Source organism: Pseudopodoces humilis, chromosome 15 (assembly GCF_049639895.1).
Source record: "Pseudopodoces humilis isolate 2021_Gansu_Grassland_sample_001 chromosome 15, ASM4963989v1, whole genome shotgun sequence".
Taxonomy (NCBI): domain Eukaryota; kingdom Metazoa; phylum Chordata; class Aves; order Passeriformes; family Paridae; genus Pseudopodoces; species Pseudopodoces humilis.
In genome coordinates this window covers 15,754,286-15,770,343 of record NC_142214.1, presented here as the reverse complement: position 1 = coordinate 15,770,343, position 16,058 = coordinate 15,754,286, and the positions used below count along the sequence as shown (strand labels likewise).

At 37.1% G+C, this 16,058-nt stretch overlaps 1 protein-coding gene across 1 annotated transcript in view; it reads left to right on the top strand.

The window, feature by feature from the left end:
- The window catches only part of LOC106628393 (leucine-rich repeat and calponin homology domain-containing protein 2-like), a 35,504-nt gene that overhangs the window by 9,853 nt on the left and 9,593 nt on the right, over positions 1–16,058 (top strand). The window lies entirely within an intron of this gene.

Here is a 16,058-nt window from a genome sequence, read left to right as displayed (position 1 = left end):
AGCTAAAGCTGACCTCTAGATGAACATTCCAACTAAATGTTATATATGTAGTTGTTCATTAACAAAGTATTGTTATATGTGTTCACTTACTGGCAAAACATGTTCACCTTTATGTGTCTAGAAACAGGATAAGGCCACATCCAGCCTAATTAAGGGGTGTAGGATCAAAGACAACTCCCTTGGATCCTCCTTGAGCCCTGGCCAGGCTTTAGGAGAAAGCTGGCAGGAAAATTATATTAGAAATCATATCAGCTGGTTTGTTTAGCATTGTAAAAGCTGGACCACTGTCAGAGCAAAGTGGAGGAGCCTCGTGGCCTGCAAAGGTGGAGGCACTGCAGGAGTTGCCAGTTACTGGAGTGGTTCTCCAGCCCTTGCCTGTGACAGCTTCCCCCCACAGCTGATGTCTCTTGGACTTGGGTGATGTATCTTCACTGGTGATGTATTTTTCTTTATCACTGTAGGCATTCTTTCGTAGCAGTGATTAGCATTGCTCAGCTTATCCCTTTGGAAATCTTTGCTCATGGTTAGGTGCCTTGCTTAGCTTATCCTTTTGTGATTCTTTGCAGTTTTACTTCATAGTAAATGCCACTGTTCCTTAAGCTGGTGTCTGTCTCTGACCCTACGCACCAGCAAAACAGTCAGGGAATGCATACATGTTCCACTCAAAATAAACATTTCTGTTTGTTTCATTGAAGTGTGTTGGATTTATTACTCAGCGGTCAGCATTTTAAAGATATAATGATTTGTTACATTTTTTTTTTCACACATCCTGCAGTCATTTGACTGCATTTAACCATAGAAAAATCTATCAGTAACTTCCAAATAGATTATGAACTACTTGGGAGATTTTTGCTCTTAACTATCACCAGTGATTTCAAAAGTAAACACCAATAATGCAGTCTTGGTTAAAACAAACTAATCTTGACTCCCCAAATTAATTTTATCAATACCTGGAGAGGAACTTACAGATTTTCCATATTTGATTCTTAAGTATGTTTTCTCTTGAAGATATAAAATCATAACCAGCACAAGCCACAAGGTGACACTTTAGGACTACTGGAAATATATTATCATCATGGCAAAAGAAATAATTTTGACACTGGAGTGAACTGGGCCAATTATAAAGTACACAGCAAGTGTGAAATTGGTCTAGGTCTTTTCTGAAGGGGATTGATTGTTTGGCTGCAGAGGCAGGCAGCCAAATGCTGTATTGACCCACAAGAAGAAGAAAGGAACTCAGAAATTTTTTATTGAGGGGTCTGCTTTCCTGTGGTCAAAGCCATAAACCAGTTTTATTTATGGAGATGAAAAGCAAATCAGAACAGTGTGCATAACTGGAAAGTCTTGCATTTTCAAGGAGAGCACCCCCAAACTTGGCACTTAGAAGAGGCAATGTGAAATAAATGTGTGTGAAGCTGGAAATTAACTATACATTCAGCAAATCTATAGATCCCTGACACTTGTTTCAGCAGCTGCTCTCTAATACGCCACAAGTGAAAGAAACTGAGAGGATATCATCTTACAGTGTGCCCTGTGGACACAAGACACTGTAAGATGTCCTGTCTGCCACAAGCTACACAATCAATATTGAGCTCTAACAGCAAAGTTGTTATTACAAAAATCTTATTCAATACTAACCAATCTTTCTAGCCACCAATTCTTAGGAAATCTTTGATATAATTTCCTTGAAACCCCAACCCTTCTATAACTAACAGTGCCATAAATATTGAGCACAAAAATATACATATTTCAAAACAAAGAAACAAAAAACACCTGAGAACACATTTCCTTCATGTCTTTTCCAGACCTTTATATAGTTTCCCAAAATTATGTTCCTCAAAGATGCCAGCAAAGGCAAAATTTATACACTTGAGATAAGGTGCTCATGACATTCTAACAAAGTACCCCAGGCTCCTCAGCTGAGCAGGAACTAGAGTTCCCCTGTCAGTGCTCTGCCAAGTGATCCTAGAGCTTGTCTAAGTTGAAAAAGCCAACTGAGGTATCTTACGTAGCTTCTTGAAGAAGCGATGGACATTATTTTCCTGTTTGTTTGCTGCTTACGTTCTACCAACTTGATTGTCCTGTTGAGATAGGTAAGAGATAAAAGGACTTAAGAATTCCTTGGACATTATTTTACTGTGTTAGAAAGTGTAGCAAATCTATCGCAACTATTTTTCCTAAAGTCACAGCACCTGCAAGACTAAGGTGTGTAAAGGAAAAAGTCAAGACTTTTTAAAACTTCAAGCATTCATAAAAAAGCTAAAGTAAACAAGACTAACAATTAATTTCTTGGGTATGGATAAAAGCTTAAGAACATAGCAATACCACTTATTCTCTGTACATCTGACAAAGATTTATAGATTTGAAAACACTAATATTTTTTAATGTTAATTTTAGTACATTCTTGTCTACTAGAAAAGTTTTCTTTTCCTACTGAATTTACCATTTTTCAATCAAGAGCTACTGGTTTTCTTTTTCCTCTCATTTCCCGCAGGGAATAGGCTATCATGGCAGACTTTTGTTTATTTGTTTATGTACCTTTGCATTATTAATGAGCCCTGGGAAGTGGGTTTGTTACTTAAGCTCCCTCTGCTGGCTCTTCAGCAGCAGAAACACAACAGATGAAAGGTTTTTCACTTGCACTCCCTTTTCGTTAGTCTTAGAGCTGGGAAACTGCAGTTGCCAAAGTTAGCAATTCCTGTACAAAGGAAATACAGAAGACTTAGAATACTAATGTAATCAAGAGGCTACGGGAACTAGGGACAGTAGCTTCATGTATAAAATATTACTTAGGTAAGTCTGTAGTCATTGCCTGCAACATTCAGCTTCAAGAGAGGCACCCACAAGCTGAGAAATGCATTTCCTTCCACCTTGCACTCTCACCTGCTTAGGATTTAAATACCAGTTGTGTACTGACAGTCATTATTTGTCTTGTTCTTCTATTAGGCAAAGTTTTCTCAATTATGAATATTTCACTCCCACCATTTCAAAATATCACCATAGTGCACAATATATACTTTGACTATTTAGGTCTTCACAAAGACTTTATACAGACTTTGCAGTTTCTCAGAGTGAAATGAGTACAGCTGTTCACAATTTGAGAGTGCATCTTTAGAGAACAATCATATTTTCAGTTGCACATCTGCAAGCTTATTTTTACAGCTTGTGGCAAGATTTAACCTATGACCCCTTTTGGACTCTACACCCTATAGATATCAGAAACATGACTCCCCATATTTTCAATCATTTTAGTTATTCACAGTCCCAACAAATATAGGCACTGTCCTGCCTTGAAATCTCCAGGAACACCCTCTGTCTATGACCTTTGAGTCAGAGTCCCTCTAATTCAAGCCCACCTGTTAAATGGTCCCTGGGTGGGCACGAAGTCACATTAGGCTCAACAACAGAGGAGCTCCTCCAAAGATTGAGTTTGAATTCTTTTTTTCTCCCTAGTAATTCCAAAGGGAGCCTGACATGATAAGCCTTCCATTTTAGGTATCTCATCATACTGGGCCAATCTCATTCTACTTGTCTGTTTGGCAATGAGGAAATAAGGACTAATATCCTCTCTATTCATTCTATTCATCAAATTTGATGTAATTTCAAAAGGATCAGTATTTCACCTTAACATGTACTTTGAAATTACATTGTTCCTTTTTCTGTGCTGTTTTTTATTAATTACTGGTTCTTCATTGCAATCTCAAAAGGTATAAAATTCTTTGTCTTCATTCCTGTAAGACCCTAATGCATGAAACACTTTTCTTGGTTTGAAAGCAAAGAAAATATAAATAAAAAATATCTTATTTTTCTCTGAATTCTGCACCAGCTGTTCCATCAGGACTTCAAGGAGATTACTTCCCCCCCACACTCCTCCAGGAAAATCTAAGATTCTTTTAAAAACAAAATAATATTCTAGAAGCTGCAAAGAAAAAAAACCAAGAATACTAGCTAACATTCCTCTTGATTCACAGTTTCATCACCTGATTTATATTAGCTCTGCACCTGCACTGAAAGGATCTGGAATAATTCAAAGCATATTGTTGAAGCCTGATAACTAAGCTATGACAAAAAAGCACCTTGAAGGTCCCTGCAAAAGCCAAGAAGGATTAAACAGACATATTGAAATAAATAGGGCTGTATAAGAAGCTAAAATCCATAGGAAATAAAGAATGTGGTTATTTTGGTATTTGATTTATATTTCAGTTAAGTTCATCAAAAGGACTGCCTGAAGACTTATTCTCTTGAGGAAAAGAGAAACATTCCAAGTTTGTTTCTGCCCTCAGTAAATAGTCTTTTAAGTCTTCTATGAATATTCTTTCTCTCCAGGAATTATAAGAAATGAAAACACTCTCCCCAGTTGCTTTGCTAGAAGGATAAGGAATAGACAGAGTGTTCAAAGTGCTCTTTCCCTACTGTAGACAAATCCTGTCTCTCACCTCTTCCCTGCATCTTTTCCCCTTCTCTTCAAGGGCTATTTATACACTGTAAGCTATTTATGGCTAAACTTGTCACTTGACCAAAAGCAATGGAAGTTTTCCCATTTATTCAAAGAATGCCTAAAGGTTTATTTGGGATGGGCAAACTGGTTCCTTCCACTATGTGGAAACACCCGTTTAACCATCCAGTAGACGGGCTAGTCTTTGTACTAAACTAATACTAATTCCCAATGAGCTTCATGCTGGTCAATTTTTCATTACATGACACTTGGACCTAAGAGGTTCTTATGGATATACCTATATTTTGACACAATCACAATATAAAGATATTTTAAAAACAATAGGCATATTGTACAGATCGTCACAGAAGGCAGGGATGCATGGGGAAGAGCAAGACAGCCTTGGCTTCAGGGTCTTCTGACATCAAAGAGCTCTGATCTTACTGTATTGCTTTTTAGAATTCCCACAACCCTGTTTTTAAGCACAGTAAACAGCTGCTGAAGCCTTTATGAACCATATGTTCAGGATGGCAAATGCTTCACTCTAAGAAAAGCCATAAATTCATTTGCATTTTTCAAAACTCCACAATCAGTTCATTCTTCACTACAGATTGTCAAATGTAAACGTCTCTTTCCAAGAATACAAATGGAATTTGTGTTTTATTGTACATTTCATGCTGATGCACAGCCTTGCATCACTTAAAGGCCTGGAGTTATGAGCACCTTGAGGTTTACTCTGGCCTGGAATCATGAATGGTGGCTTAAGGCACTCCCAGATCAATGAATATACAGCTCTTTGTACTTCCAAAGTATTCCCTCCTTCATACGTGTGTGAATGTCTTATTTTTTTTCCAGCAGAAACTCAGTACTGAATTTCTTCCTAAACAAGCCCTGTTTCACTGTTGTATTTAGAAATAATGATAAGGAATATTGTTTCAAACTAAAAATTTGGAGTATTTGGCTTATCAGGATACTTACAATCATGTCCATAAGCATGGTGAATATTCATCAGTATCTTACGCAATTTCAAAGGTAGCAGTTTAAGAGCCACTGCCAATGATGACTTCTTTGATTTCATTTATATTTTCTATTTTTGTTGTATTTTCCTTTTCTATTCATCCTGTAAACTCTTCAGACTATGTGCAATCTCTTAATCCATCTGTACAGTGCTCATCACGCTGCAGATTAGTGCCTAAAGTAAAAGGAATGATGATTTCCAGTGGTTGCTATCTATCAGAAGCCATTTTAAGGCTTCCAGCAGAGGTCACAATTGCTCAGCAGTTCCCGGGAATGCTTTTCTGCACAGAAAACTAATTTCTGAAATCAAAGCTAGAAGATTTTACTGCATAGCTGAGACTTTGCTGCAACCAAACGTGCATTAGATTATTTATTGGTAAGGAAAAAAAAATTTATCTAATTAATAATTGCCTCATATTTTGGGAAGCTAATGAAGTAGCTTTGGTCTCAGAAAAATAATATGCCATTAGAGATAAAGTCTCTGAACTAAAGCAAACCATTTAATAGATTAACTGCATATCAGTAGTAATTTGCTTATGAAAAGGACACTTGTATTAGAGGGGATGGCTTTCATTTATGAAAAGTTAAGGGGTTCACTACTGACAATAAAAAAATACTTATAGTTTAAACTCTGCATTTTGCTAACAGCATTTTCTGGATTTCTCTAATATACCATAGGCCTGCTTTGATTTATACAAAGTCAAATTCTCACTATTACTGGAAGAAAATTAATTATTTCTGCATTAGAAAGAAAGAAAAGACCCCCAAAATTACAAAGTGAAATCATGAAATTTCACCAGGCTTTTTTTAAAGTTAAAAAATCAAATCAAAACAGTACAGACAAGGAGATTCTAGCTGAGTCAGTGAAAGTGTTGGGATAAAGCAAGATCAGAAAGAAAAGCATCTGGTTGAAGACTAACAGGGAGTGAAATGGGGAATTAAAATGAAGGACAACAAAAAGTGAAGTAACCTGAATTGAACTAATAGTGCAGTAAGTCATACAGATCACAAAGTATCTTCCTGCTAATTGACACCAGATTCTTAACCATGCTCAAGGCTGCTGCTCACTAAAGATTTACCCATTCATGAATCCGTTGTTAGTAGAGGCTCTGCTGTGATTTTTTCCCTCTGTTACCTGATCACCTCCCTGACCATCGTTTTTCCTCTCTGTCCTCCTGCCTTCCTCTTCTGGATAACTTCCTCACCTTATAGTTTCCACTCCAATTTACCCAGTGGCTTTGCAATTCCCATCTCACCCTCTCCCGTTTTTAACAATCTGTTCAGTCTTTAAAATTTTTTAAATTTCAGTTATGCACAGTTCTAAAGCAAACAGCAATGTGGATATTTCTGTGTGTGTCAGTCCCCATTACAGAAGCAGAAGTAAGAGAAAGAGTGGGATACAGTTCTTGAGCAAAAGGTCACTAGAAAGTAATGAGAGCTATGGAAGCATCAAAAAAATCCTGCCTCCCTGCATTTTATTTGCAAAACAGTTAAAGAATTTGAGCAATTGAAATGTGTAGAATAGCTAGGCAATGGAATTCATTACACCACAGTTAATTCCTTTCTTCATGTCATCACCAAAAGGCAAGCTTCAATTTTAACCCTGGCCACAAACAAAATGGTTTTGTTTTTGTTTTTGCTTTTTTCTTTTACATTTGCAAGGATGAGAATAATTATGTGCATACCTGCCACAGCAAAGGTAAAGTATCTACCAAGCTCTCTTTGATATTACAATACACTGGGGAAAAAGAAAGTCTAGCCACATTTTATTATGCATTTATTTATCAAGAATCTGTCATGCACACCTACCCTACCAGATTGCAGACTTGAAAGGTAAGAACAAAGCCTGTTTGTTTTGGGTAAAGTAATCTGCAGAATAACTCTATTGCTGTACTTAGCAAATGACTTGCATCCTCTGCAAGGGCAAGAAGGAAAAAACAAACCATCAACTCTGAGAGAATGAGATTTATTTAATCATTTTAAAGTTTCTTGAATGTAGTTTACAAAGTGATTCAGTCTACTATTATTTATTCAGTCCTCTCCCAAGGACTATCAGATATAATAAGCTGCATGAAGCTGTTTGAATTTTCCTTCCATTTCCTTTATGGGTTGCTGTTTGAAGTGTATACAGAAACTTCACTGTTTTTAGGTATTAATTCAGTGAAAACAGGGGTAAGCCCAAATCAAACTAACTACTAACAGGTTCCTGAGTCTGTAAAATACTATTAAAATTTTGAGAGAAAATACTGAAAACCACCCTGGTATGAACAGCTCTTGGACCAGTGTCTAATTGCAATTTCCAGGACAGTTCTTATGGAGCTGGATACTGAATGTAATAGAACAGGTAAAATTCATCAAGTTTTGAACACCTCTATTCATTTGTGCTTACATTTTTATTTTATAGAGAGCCTTATTTTCATCTTGGAAAACTTCTACTATATTAAGCCCCCTACAGTGATGACCCTAATCTTTCTTGATAGATAAACCAGAAAATCAGCCAATACTTACTTGGAGCTGATGATAAATGTTATTGTACAGATCATGAATGGCAGTCTTCATACCAGTCCTAAAATCAGCATCTTCTTTTTGGAAGAAAACATTTCTACCACAAAATCTCTTTGGCAACAGCATAGCCAGCAAAATCCAAGTTATTATTTGCTAGAGTTATTTTGCATAAAAATAGAAAAATATTGTTTTTCTTTGAAAACTCTCTTAATGCTGACTTCAAATTCTAATGTCTCAGTGTGTTCATACCTATCAGTGGAGTGAAGACAAGGGAGTCTTCACTGGAACATGAGGGTGTGTTCTGATGGTGCAACAATATTCTGACCACAGAATGATGTGTAAAAATCGAATTTTGACAAGATCTCACATCTCCCTTGAGTTCTCCCTCTCCTTGTTGCTTCCCCCAGAAGTGCAGCTTAACAGCTCTCCAGGCACTTGTTTAGACATACAAAGTAGCCTCAGGCATGAAATGCTTCAGAATGAAGTTCTTAGCCTTTGGTACAAAGCTGGTTCTTTGAGGTGTGGCCAGTACATCAGTTACTCTAGAAAAATATAAATTCTGCTTTTTTCTGCAAGTGCAAGGTTCTATCTGTGATGCAAGACCCAGGGAAATAGCTAATAAAATCAAAACCAGATATGGGAATGAGATTCCTCACACACTCCCCACTGACAGAATACACCCACACCGGGTGAATCAGATGAGTGATTCTAGCCCAGTCTCTGTGAAGCTGCATCCGAGGGAATCCAATTCTGGTCATGTTGAAAAAGCTGTAATGTGGATTCTCAAATTCAAGTAAGGAAAGAGTGCTTTATTTAGTAAGAACAGCAGCAGAGTGAGAGGAAACAACTGCACATTCACACAGCAAGTAATTCAGTGACCCTTAAACACACAGATTTTGATCTAGAAAACAATGTAAGAAAGCGAATGGATAGAATACAGGTGCTGCTTATTTCTAAAGATTAGAAGGAGCAATCTTGCTCTCAGGTAACTCCAGGCATTGCTGGCACTGCTATTTTGAGCTGCTAAAGAAAACCCAACTGAGAGAATATGACATCTCGGTGGAAGTAGTCGCTAAACCAAAAATCAGATGGAGAAGAAGAAAGAATAAACAAGCGCCTGCAGCAGTCTGGGCACAGACTAAAGGAAGTGTTACTAACATGACAGATCATTCTGCAGTGAATGTTCTTAGCAGCACATACCCCACAGAGGATGCTCATTCCCAATTGCTGTGTAATACATGGTCCCATAGGATGCAAGACAGCAGCAAGACTCCTAAAGCTCACGGTGCGCTGGGCATGGACAGCAAAGCACACAAATTCTTGGCACATTTTCTCCACAGAGCATGGCAGTAACATAAGATGGGATGAATCATGGAGCTTGTAACAGCCTGAGACCAATCACCAGTGCTGAGATGCCTTAACCTTGGACAGAGATTAAGTTTCAAAGCAGAAAATCTGATGGAAGCCAAGCACCACATTGTTCTTGTGCCCAGGGGAAGGTAACACTGCCTGAAGTCAGCTGTGTAGGAGCATCACCAGTGTAGTTTTCCCTGGAGCAGAGGGGATGTGAAGGGAAGTGTCCCCTGGGGAGTGGGGCAGCAGCCACAGGGACTGCCTGGGAGCGAGGGCTCTCACCCCTCTCTCTGCCTGTGGTGAGGGATTGTTTTTCTGCTGGATACCCCTGAGGGATTCTTTGGCCCTTTGGCTGGAACAGCCCGATCTGCCCGCGGCTCTTGAGTGGGAGGTGTCCGTGTGTGTGAGGAGCTTTGGGCCACCATTCCTGTCTGTGCAGTAACTGTATCCTGGGCACAGTGAACCTGGGAGTTCATTGGAGCACCATCATGGATACATCTTTTTTGCAAGTTTTGGCCACAGAATTTGTTTGTGAATTAAAGTTTGTCCAAGTTTTTTATCTGTGTGAAGCTGTTTTCCTGTACCTCCATGACATCAGTACATAGTTCATGTAGAGGATGACAAAACCCCTGTTTGTTTATGTTCTTTTGGCCTGAGAAGCAATTCTGACCATGTGACATTCAGGTGCAGCAAGAACTACTGATTAATCTCTCTGATAGTCTAGATAGCCGTGATTAGCCAAATTGACTACCCAAGCCTGCTGTCTGAAAACATCTATTATTGGAACTCAGATGGAACTGAGGACCTTATTTCTTGTAAGGGACTAGAATGGCAAGTGCATCTGCAAGTACGTGTTTGTGAGACAGACTAAAAAAAGGCTTGTTACTCATTGCAGAGGAACACAGCTGAGTGGAGGAAAAAGGACCATTTCATCCCAGTGCTAAAACCCACATTCCTATTGGCTTTTTCAAATGGTGACACCATTTTGATTTTTTAATTTAAAAGGAAAAAGTCCATTTAAAATAGGAGATAAATCATAGTCATTCAAGACAAATGTTGAACATTTGCTCCTAATTTTCACCTTCAGTTCCATATTCATTATCAATTATGGTGAATATGGTTGAGTGATTATACATTGAAGCCAAATTGCCAAATTCTACCCATTTCTTATGGTCAGAAGGCATGATGAGGAGCTGAAGCACTTAACCCTGAATGTTTATTATGTTTAAATACATTTATGTGCAGTGATGTCAATACACATGAAATTCGATAAATTTTGGAAAAAAAAGTTGTAAATGTGTACATACATTTGCATTTGTGTGTGTCTCTATATATAAGATATTCATACACAAAGTCACTCAGAGATGTTCTATGAAATGTCACATGTTGTACACAGGTAGAGATAAAAGAAAAGCCATATAAAATATAGTTTAGGCCCTGCAACTCTAGCTAAACAAGCATCTACCTTTTAAGTTCCCATGTGAAAAAATCAGAGGAATGAGAATCAGTTTGCATAACAATCTGTTCTTGTAGAGAAAAATAGTTTACACCTGTAATAACAAAAGATCTGTCCCATGAGAATCCATGAAGAAAAAATGTGAACACCTGTAGGAAGAGAGAGTACACACACAAGCACCTTCTAATCAATGGATTGAGTGGCAAGAAAGTTACTAACCAGTCAAACACTGTGGGAATGCAGCTGGAGAGAAGAGCACTGCTCAACTGTGACAAAAGTGCATGTGCTAACTCTAGCAGGCCACAAGCCCCTGGAAAAGAAAGCAGAACCCTGAAGCAAGAGGTAACGGTGTGCTGTGTGGTGTGCTTGCTTTGTAAGAAATCATGCAAGACCCTACATGCCTATGGGGGGTTGTGCAAAGCTATGATTAAGCAATGTTACTAGGAAACATAAATGTTGTTATCAGTGCTATTTTTAGCTATAGTTGAAAAGGTATATACTGAGCTTTTGGAATCAATAAATTGACTTCATGCATGCAAACCATGGAGTCCCCGTCTCTTTGACTGCCCAACAAAACACGATGTCTTTGAAATCTGTATAAATATGAGCTTTACGAATAAAGAATTGGCTTTTCCTGCATGAAGAAACTGAGTCCAGTCTGCTCATTATTGCGACAGTCACACACAAAGCTCTGTGCTCAGCTGTCAGTCCAATCCCACCATTCCAAGCCGACTGCTGCAGCCCTGGGCTGTGACCATCAGCTGACCTGATGTGAACATCAGTGTGCTGATGAGGAGTCAGAGATGAGGGCAGTTATCTCTCTGTTTGCATGTTCAGTTATGTGTCTGCCAAGGCTGTGTTTTGGGCTTCATTTCTTCTATTTAATCTTCCCTATTAAGGTTCAAATTGAGATCACCATCCAGATCAAGGCAGGTAATGATAAAGGGATAGCTGTGAGCATTACATGTAAAACTGGTTTTTCAGATACACGGATAAGTGAGAAAACAAAATCATTGCTTGTCTAGATAATGGATACTAATTTTAAGTTCCCAGGAGGATTCTGGAACAGCATTTGTTTTAGTAGTGCCAAAACTAAGGGTAAGCAAATTCTGAAACAAGTACATTCTTAGTAACAAATCTGCAGTGAGGAGATACCTCAGTTCTGAAGAATCCAGTAATGTGGAATGACTTGCATATAAAATCCCTTAGAAAAACTGACCCTAGAGCAAAAAATATTATTTCAGTTTACATAAATAAACAAACAAATAAATAAATAATATGAAAGAGATAAGACAGACTTAAATGGACAGTTGCATATTATTTCCACCCCCAATATAATGCTACAATTCTCTGCTGAAGAAAATATCTATCTATCTCAGGCTGGAAAACCCTGATAATCTCTTTATGAGGAAAGCTGAAGACTGTATATGTAGCAAGGCTTAACAAGGCCATGAGTATCACAGCAGGGTAGAAAGGTAGATTGGTCTAGCTGGAGCAAGACACAAAACTAATGGAAATACTGATGTGCAAAAAATTAGCTTTATTAGACTAAAATTTTAAGAATATGTAAGCAATGAAAGGATTTGAGCTGTTCTTCATAAGTGTCCTCTTTATACTGTGGCCAAACAAAAGAAAGTTTTCAATTTTAGAAGCATCTTTAACAATTCTTATTTTTAACTGCATCGAAAGATAATAATGCAAGGAAAGAAAAACATTTTAAAAACAAACATTGCATTTCACATAATGGAAAACCTTTTATTAATTTGAAGGGTATAAACTTAAAAGCAAGAGGAATCTTTTAAAAGCTTCATTTAAAATAAATATTTAGAATACTTCAGTAGTCATTCCACCTGAATGCTAATATGAGATGAAGGCTAAGAGCTTGTACAAAAAGGTATGTTTACTAAATGGATACATTGATCACTGAACTTTACATAGCATTAAATTTTAATGACCTTCAGTGATTTGAGAGGCCTTAGTTGTTTATGTAAGAACTGTAAAAAAACCTATGGATTTACATTTACAGACTGTTTATCTTTTCGTAAATGACAACATTTTAGAAAGAAATTGAACAAAACCAGAAAAAATTGCCTCTGATCAACACTAATGGCCATCTTGTGTAAGTCAGTAAATACATCAAAACTGGAGTTGTAAGCTTTTTTGTCCTGCTCATCTGAGAGGGAAGGAATCAAAACATACTTTTAACAGACTCTGTTGTTCTTGCTCTTCATTTGAAGGGCCAGCATAACTTGAAGGGCCTCATTAAGTGTCACTGGCTCAGCACTGAGTACTGAACAAACCAAGAGCATTAAAATACTCAGAGCCTCTGACTAGGACTGAGCAATCAGACAAAGCACATGGACAGAAGAGAGTGTCAATGGCCAGAATAGTCAAAATTATTCCAATTACTAACTCAAAGCCAATTCAAAGTTTGCTGTGGAGAAATATGGGTTCTTGATTTTCAGGGTGAATATTCCAAGACTTTACTAATTCAAAAGGTAGAACTATCTTTCTGACATAGTTGGATAAGGCCACATTCCTAATTCCTCAAAACCTCTCCCACAACTAAAGAACTTGTAAGCAGCTCACCTAGCCTGGGAAGAAAACTAATTTTTAGTCTGACTAATATATTGAGAAAAGAAATAATCTTACTTTGAGTATTTGCAACATTGCAGGATATTTGCACCATTCTGCTCCCCAGCTAATTTTGTTACTTATATTGTTTCTGTACATCACTTGTCCAGAGGATGTACACGTGCATATCCATTTAATGTGCCAGAGCTCCCAGCTAATTATTTGAGAAAGCCAGTTCATGAAAAAAGTTGAATAACAAAGAAAAGAAATAATGTGGGTTTTTTTTGTTTTGTTTTTCAGTTGGTTGGGGTTTTTTGGTTGTTGTTGTTTTGGGGTTTTTATAAATTAGGAGTAGTGGACAGACTAGAGACCAAAATCCTGACAATGCTGGTTTTCATTTCAGACAGTCCATACCTGAAGTGATATTAGTTCTGCCCTCTTCTACCAACACCACACTTAAGGCCACACCTTGGTCTTCTCGCTGTTTCTGGGGTGCTCCACGCAGACTGGCACTGAACAGAGCCAGCCTCTCGTACTGGCACTATTTGGTCCAGACTTGTGGGATTCTCCTTGGCTCTGGGCTGCAGATGGAAGAATGTGCTGTGTCCAAATTTATTTTTGCAATGATGTCGTTGCAGTTGAACTGCTTTTTTTGTCTTGAAGTCCTTTAGACTTTAAAGGAGTAAGACCTCTTTTGTATCTCAGGCAGTCTGCAAATTACAATTAAAATTACAGCTATTGTTGAAATTGCAGATTCCAGTTGCACATGTTTTTAAAATTACACTTCAGCTGACTGTATTTAGAAGTCTTTTCAAAAATGTAGTTTTTTTAATGTACTACAATGTAATTGCTGTTTTTCAAAAGGTAAACCATCAATATAACTTTGAAAAAATAGTCTGGGGATTTAAATGCTTTTAGACTGCAGATATGTATAAGAAAAGAATGAACAGATAAATAAACTACTAGCATACTACACGAGTTATCTGATGCCGAAAAACTTACTCAAATAAACAATTCACTGAATTCAAAGAGGTTTTTTGTGGAAAGTAGTACTCTTTATAATAACAAGGGTCCAGAGATTCCTACAGCTGCTACATGTCATTTTGCAAACATTAGCATGCCACTACCACAGACTTTAATGAGGTCCACCCACAGCAAAGCTGAATTAATGCTTTATGAAAGTGCTGTATACCCATATTTTTCTTTAATGCCCAATTTTAAGATACCGAAGTGTTATCTATATTGCTAGTATAGGCAATATAATGCAAATAAATATAAAAACTCAATGTGGAAATGAACAAGTTCTATTAGATTTTTTTTTTAAACAAATATTTCAGTAAAATGAAGTCAGTTTCTAATGAAAATAACAAAATAAAAGGCTGATGTTTGGATTAGTTTTATAATTGGACTTTAAGGCAAATATTGCAATTACTTTTCCAACAACATGCTGTGTTTTCTGGTGAAAAACTTCCCATCTTAAATACCCTTATTTAAAATCAATTCTTCTCATTTCCTCAGAGGAGGAAATTGATCTATTTAAAAATCTATGCTCAAAATGCCTTCTTGTTAATATTTCTTCTCTATTGGAAATAATACCTTTCTATCTAACCAGTAATGGAAGTTTAGATTTTACTTAAAAAAACCCAACTGTCAACTAAAATTCTTCTTCTCAATTGACCTTACCCCAGAAAACACAATTGGAATGTGAAATGTAGGCTTTCAAATCTCTAAATGGGCATTTTTGAAATTTTTGAAAGCCCCACATTGCAGAAGTGGAATGATAATTGCCATCACAGTATAGTGAATAAACAAAAGCAATATGCAATTAATTAATTGGAAAAAAATCTGCAATATTGCTGTTGCCATGAAACTTTATTCTTGAGTAAATTTTTTGTAATGCAAGGTTGTACAAAGGCTGTGTAGGAAATGTGGTTCCAGGCTACAGCCTGAGCTCTCAAGCACAGATCTTTTAAACATAGGTTCAAAGATTAACTATTTAATGTCAATATACTTCTTAAAATATCTTCTATTGCATGAAATGGCACGGCAACAAAGATGAAAATTAGCTCCATATTTCTGGAATAATATTGTTTTTTCCACCACTGCACAAACTCCTCTTTTAATAGAACAAGGATTTTAGCTAGAAGTTCACCATGACATGAACTACCTCAAATTTCAGAGCTGCTTAAATCTAAATTTAGAGGTTCTATTTTTTAAAACTATGAGATAATAATAAATTTATGAAGTCTATGAAAACATAATGCCGTACTCTTGACTGTCTTTGCAAGATTCTGATGAGATCTAGATATAGAACGAAAAAATCTCAAATTAAATGTTTGTTGTTGTAGTGGATCACGAATTCGAACAATTTCCATGGCAACCCCTTTAGTCTTCTTTCAGGAAAGATTGCAACGTTTTGTTTGCTCCTAATTTAAAATGCAATCTGTTGCCTGCTACCACATGAATAATTTCTTCAATACTTTGTGAAAAAAAACCCCAAAACTCAAACCAAACCAGTGTCTTCAATAAGTCATGCCAAAGGTGTAAAAAAGCCCAAGAATTACACAAACCCACCATATAACTAGCAGATAATATATTTACAAAATTTGTGCGTGTAGAACACGTTCTGCTTTTCATTTGGAATTTTGTTTGGGGAAGCTGGATCATGTGTGAAGAGGGAGTAACACAAGGTCCGCTAGAGCAGGTTTGGGAGCTACC